Source organism: Myotis yumanensis, unplaced genomic scaffold, assembly GCF_028538775.1.
Source record: "Myotis yumanensis isolate MYYU_CA2020_CCGP unplaced genomic scaffold, mMyoYum1.0.hap1 SCAF_1, whole genome shotgun sequence".
Classification (NCBI taxonomy): domain Eukaryota; kingdom Metazoa; phylum Chordata; class Mammalia; order Chiroptera; family Vespertilionidae; genus Myotis; species Myotis yumanensis.
The window spans coordinates 130694577-130701106 of NW_027223752.1; the positions used below are offsets into that span (position 1 = coordinate 130694577).

The window sequence follows — 6530 nt, forward strand, 5'->3', positions numbered from 1 at the left end:
TGCAAATCCAAATAAGCATGGGCAGTTGCTACAGTGACAATATGCCTCTTTTGGCACTAGGAGCTTAGTACTACTAAGTACTTATGAGCTTCATAATGTCAGTACTTCCTCCCACACTTGGAATTATTGTAACTTCACACAATGTGATTTGATTCTGTCCTTTAGAAGTCAATTTTGTTATGTTATCAAAAATAGTTTACTTTATCAAGCATAGTATACATACGTGTCATGAGATATTATCTAACTCATCTAACTTGCTACAAGTATACAAATTCAAAAATACTTAATTAATATTAAAGATGTTTGCTTAATAAACAAATTGTATGACATCACTGGAATTTACTGTTTTAGTATTGTAACTGGACAAAAGCATATCTTATTCATGTCTTAGCTCATTGTATTCCTACCATCCTTCATTTAAAAGTGAAAGTTAAAAATTCAAAAACAACATTAAGAAGCTGAATTTTATTTTATAGCAGATTGGTACATTTTTATTTCCTTTGGGAACTATTCCTAATTACTGAAGACTAATTATTAATGATATCCAAAGAGAACATCATTTTGTTGCTAATAAAATGCCAAGAATAAGAAAAAATATCAATCTCAAATCAATCAAAGAATATTTTCAGATCATCAAAAGTCAGAGACTGGAAACCCTCATTCATTGCCCATAGGAATAGAAAATGATGCAGTATCTTTGGAAAATAGTTTGGCAGTTTCTCAAAAAGTTGTACACAGAATGACCAAACAACCTCTCTCTTTCATTCCTAGGTATCTACCCAAGAGAAATATCCATAAAAGACTTATATATGAATGTTCATAGATATCCTATACAATAAAAGACTAATATGCAAATAAACTGAATGACAGAACAACCAAACAACTGAGCAACCAGTTGCTATGGCGTGCACTGACCACCAGGGGTGCGCATGGAACATGGCAGGTGTCAGCAGCAGGCAGCAGAGCGTGGAACATGGCAGGCATCGGCTGTGGTGGGATAGTGGAGCAGGTGAGTGGAGGCACCAGACCAGGTCGGGATACCGGTCACTGTCATCAGGGCAAGTCTCTGGTGGTTACTGGAAATTCTTTGCTCCCACGTGCCACATTCCCGCCTGATACTCACACCTGCTGCTGGCACCGGCCCCACTAGTACCTGCAGACGGCACCCGAGTGACCACTCGCACCCACTGCTAGCACCCGGCACTGGTCTCAATTGCTTGCCACCGCCAACAGGTGCAAGTGGCAGCTTAAGGCCCCAATTGCCTCTGAGGGCTTCTCCACCTCCCCCTGCTCCTGAGGAGTTATCGGGACAGCAGCTGCCACTTGCACCCGCTGCTGGCACTGGCCCTAATAGCTCCATGCCGTCAGCGGGTGCAAGTGGGGCCTGTGCTGTCTGTGCATGGGAGCGGTGGTGGCGGGAGTGGGGCTGCCGGCAGACAGGGACCAGGGGCCGCAACAGGAGGGGCCAGGTGGGGGCACAGAGGATGGGCCAAGACCCCACTCCTGTGCCCATCGCAGCCTCGTGGCCCACAGTTTCTTTCAAGGTGCAAGAATCCATGCACTGGGCCCCTAGTGTTATTCATAATAACTAAAGACTGGAAAACTAGTGAATGGGTAGGCAAAAAAAAAAACAACAAAAACACCACCACCAAAACATATCATGGAATACTTGTTAGAAATAAAAACAAATGGAATACTGGCACATGCTACATCAGGAATGAAGCTCAAAAACAAGAAGTCAGCCCCTAGAAGATTTGACTCAGTGGGTAGAGTGTCGGCCCAAGGACTGAAGGGTCCTGGGTTTGATTCTTAGTTACAGGCTCATCCCAACCCTGTGCAGGAGGCAACCAATCAATGTGTCTCTTTCATAACAATGTTTCTCTCTCTTCTCTCTCTCTGTCTCCCTCCCTTCTACTCTAAAAATAAATGGAAAAATATTCTCAGATGAGGATTAACCAAAAACAAACAAACAAACAAAAAACATGAAGTCAGACACAAGAGATCACATATTATACTGGAGGCCTGGTGCACAGATTCATGCACTGGTGGGGTCCCTTGGCCTGGTCTGCAGGGATTGGGCTGAAACCGGCTCTCTGACATCCCCCAGGGGTCCTGGATTGTGAGAGGGTGGTTCTCAGGTAACACACCCTGGAATTGGGCTCCCTTCTCTCTGGTTCCGAGTGCATCATCTGAGAACCACAGCTGCCAAGTCACTAGCTTGTGTGTTGAGCGTCTGCCCCCGGTGGTCAGTGCACATCATAACTACCAGTCAGACAGTCAAACGGTTGGCCAGTCGCTTAGGCTTTTATATATATAGACTAGAGGCCCAGTGCATGAAATTGCACAAGACCCAGACCTGTTGCGCTGTAGGACCCATCAATGCACCTCCTGGTGACTGGTCTTCGGTCGTTACAGTGTTACGACCACTGGGTTTTTATTATATAGATGATTCCATTTAAATGAACTGTTGAGCCCTAACCGGTTTGGCTCAGTGGATAGAGCATCGGCCTGCGGACTCAAGGGTTCCAGGTTCGATTCCGGTCAAGGGCATGTACCTTGGTTGCGGGCACATCCCCAGTAGGAGATGTGCAGGAGGCAGCTGATTGATGTTTCTCTCTCATCCCTTCTGGGTTCTAACTCTCTATCCCTCTCCCTTCCTCTCTGTAAAAAAATCAATAAAAATATTTTTTTTTAAATGAACTGTTGAGAAAAGGCAAATTTAGAGACAGAAAGAGTATAAGTAGTTGCCTGGGGGTAAGAGTGGGGATTAGCTGTCAATGGGCATGTGGAATCTTATTAAAGAGATGAAAATATTCTAAAACTGATTTAAAGTGATGGTTGCACCATTTAGTAAAATTACTAAAACTCTCTGACATATAGTTGAAATAGGTGAATTTTATGATATGTAAAATATCCTATATAATAAAAGCCTAATATGCAAATTGTACCGTCGGGCAGTTGTTCGACCAGGAGTTCAACCAGGAGACCAGGAGTTCGACCACTCACTATGACGCGCGCTGACCACCAGGAGGTGGTGCAGAACATGGCGGGCGGCGGCAATGCGGCGCTGGTAGTGGGTGGCAGTGGAGGCGCTGCTGACCCCCATGGGCCCTGATGAGAGCGGAACCACAGTGGGATGGTGGAGCAGGTAAGTGGGTGGCGCCAGGCCAAGGTGGGTGCAAGCAGGGGCCCAATCGTCCCGCCGATCACCCTGCAGACGGTGACCAGCGGCAGCAGCGGTGGGTTAGGGCCGCCGCCCAGCTCCCAAGAGCTGAGGGAGCCAGGTGGGGAGCCTGGCCCTGATCGATCGTCCCGCAGGCAGGATGGTGGAGCAGGTGAGGAGGCCATGCCAGGCCAAGGCAGGGTGCCAGGCGGGACTGCAGGGCTGCGAGGCTGGGGCATGAGCTGGGACTGCAAGGCTGGGAGCACGAGCTGGGGCCCAATCTCTGCAGGCCACCCCAAGGGACCCCACCCGTGCATGAATTTGTGCACCGGGCCTCTAGTATTTCATAAAATCATTGTTGTTTTTTAAAGTCAGAGAACAACAGAGCTGCCAAAACTCTATTTGTATAGACGAAAAAAGTGAGGCCCAAAAAGATTAAGCAAGTTGTTTAAAGGTCACCCAGCCAGACCTTGGCAAAAGCAAAACAGAAAAAAAGATTAAAATCCAGCCTAATCCTCCCACCAGTCCAATATTACATCTACTAAAAAAAATGCTCAAAGAATATTTAAAAAGTATAATTACATAGAATTCCTTGAGAGGTATTGTAGAAGCATCAAAAATTGAAAAACAGAAAGAATGATTAAAACATACCCAAATCTATTAGTCCATAATGATGTTCAGAAAAGATAAAAGCTAGAAAAACTCATTTATCACTCTTTGAACCACATTATTTTAAAAATTGGTAAGTAAAAGAACTACATTTTTTTTTGTCTTTCAGGGTAACTGACTTCACCGCCCATTGCAACCAGTTAACCCCTTCCCAAATTGTGATGAAGGTAAGGAGCACTCTCCAGAAAACCCTTTTCTCAGGCTAAAGAAAACCCTTACTATAGCCACCACAACTGTATTTCAGGGTAACTGAATGTTGCCAGCATATGAAAGAAAGCTTCTACTCAACAGAATAATGCAGGTTATTAAATATAGATGGAAATGAAAGAATTAGAAATTATCATTTTTCAACCCCTAATAAAATTGAGTCAGGCAAGAATTAACAATTATTGTTAAGGCCATTAAGTGAATGGATGATGGGGGCTAGACATTTGTAGGAAACCAAAATAGCACCTCACAGCTTACTTTGTCTTAAGGAGAAAAGCAAAATAAACAAACAAAAAAAAACCCAGAAGGTTACATGAGGTAGATTAAGGTGTCACAAATCTAGGGGAACCTTTAGCATTATGTGCAGGTTTATTAGAAATGCAGGGACCAGCTCTGGCCAGTTTCACTCAGTGGTTAGAGGGCCCGAGAGTGAAGGGTCTCTCTTCCCCGTCAAGGACATGTACCTCAGTTGCAGGCTCAATTCCTGGCCCAGTAGGCAGGCAATTGCTATGTCTCTCTCACATCAATCTCTCTCTCTCCCCCGCTCCACTCTCTCTAAAAATCAGCCCGGGCCCTGCTTGTGGCTCGTGCAGGAGGCAACCAATCAATGTGTTTCTATCTTTCCCTCTCTCTTCCACTCTCCCTAAAAAAAATCAATAGAGCCCTAGCAGGTTTGGCTCAGTGGATAGTGCTTCGGCCTGCAGACTGAAGGGCCCCGGTTCGATTCCAGTCAGGGGCACATGCCTGGGTTGTGGGCTCAATCCCCAGTAGGGGGTGTGCAGGAGGCAGCTGATCAATAATTCTCTCATCGTTGATGTGTCTATCTCTCTCTCCCTCTCCCTTCCTCTCTGAAATCAAGAAAAAAAATCAATGGAAAAATATCCTCGGGTGAGGATTAACAAAAAATAATAATAATAAAATAAAAATCAATGGGGAAAATATCTTTGGGTGAGGATTAAAAAGAAGAAATGTGGGGACCAGAGCAGTAAGCTAAACACCAAGAGAAAGTAATCAAACATTTAAAAGGTGAGCTATTCTACAGGGAAAAAAGCCTGGACTCTTTAGCCAATCAGAGTAAGAAAAACAAAGTGGGTGGGCTATTTTATCTCTTAAAAGGCTTGACATACATAACCAAAAACATATTTGGTCCTTAATTGGATCCTGGTATAACAAAACAGCTGGACATAGGACATCTGGGAGATAATTTGATAAATTTAAAGATGGAAAATTAGATAACATTAAGAAGTTATTTATTTTAAAATGTGATATTTTTGTCTTATAGTAATTTGCTTTTACAGATATGCATGCTGAAGTAGGTAGAAGTGGCTGATGTAGATGTCTATGATTCACTTCAAAATACATCAATGAGGTTAAGATATAAAAAATTAAAATGCAAGTCTTAGAACTTCCTAACTCACTGCTGTTTCCATAAATGCTCATTAATTTATGCATAAGGTATAATAATTACATTGAAAGAACTCGGGCCCAGCGGTGTGCCTCAGTGGTTGAGCAGCATCGATGAACCGGGTCATGGGGTGGATTCCCGGCAGCGCACATGCCCCGCTGCAGGCGGGATCCCCAGTAGGGGGCGTGCAGGAGCCGCTGATCAAGGTTCTCTTTCATCATTGCTGTTTCTCTCTCACCCTCTCCCTTTCCCTCTGAAATCAATTACATAAACACAAGAACTCTTTCAGGCAGAGGTTCAGAGAAGTGACCTACCATGGATGTTACCTTTTCTGTAAAACAGGTCCTGAACCAAAGAGAACTCAAAGGTTAACAACACAATATTGTTGGCAACGTGGTCATGCACGAGGTACCAAAATGCATCAAAGCGGCATGAACAGAGAGCTTTGTCCTCAAAGAACTAAAAATCCCTAACGGAACAAGTTCTGGGTGTTTACTGCAGGGGAACAAGGCTGTTCCAAGATCACAGTTCAGGCTTTGAAGCCGCAGCCTCACCAAAACAATCCTCAATTGTTACATGAAGTCATCTTCCTTTCTGACTTCACCGCCCATGGCAACCAGTTAACCGCTTCCCAAATTGTGATGAAGGTAAGGGGCACACTCTCCGGAAAACCCTCTTCTCGGGCTAAAGAAAACCCTTACTATGGCCACCAGTCTCATTTCAACGAGGGCCCTCTCCATCTCCGAACTGGGAACTGACAGGCGCCTTCAAACCCTGGGAAACCCGCAAGCAGCCCGTTCCTTTGCCCCCCCGACATCCACAGGGCGGCGCTGTCCTCACGCGTCCGCTCACACCAGGTGTGCGCCGAGTCTGTTAGTCGGTCCGACCTGGCAAAGGCCCACCAACCGCTTCTCTCCCGACGCAGCCCGTCGGGGTCTGCACACGAGTGCGTCCGGTCCCCCCAGTTAGTGGCTCTCTCTCGGGGAAACTTAAAAATACTCTGGCAGGTGAGACGGCCGAGAAAGACCCTGCACGCTGGCACCGTAGCTTGGACTCTCCGGCCTAGCGACTGAGAAACGTGTGAGA

The 6530-nt window shown here is 45.4% G+C and overlaps 1 protein-coding gene across 1 annotated transcript in view; it reads right to left on the bottom strand.

The window, feature by feature from the left end:
- The window catches only part of LOC139014170 (fibrous sheath-interacting protein 2-like), a 134295-nt gene that overhangs the window by 127286 nt on the left and 479 nt on the right, over positions 1 to 6530 (bottom strand). The gene's annotated exons all lie outside the window — the stretch shown is intronic.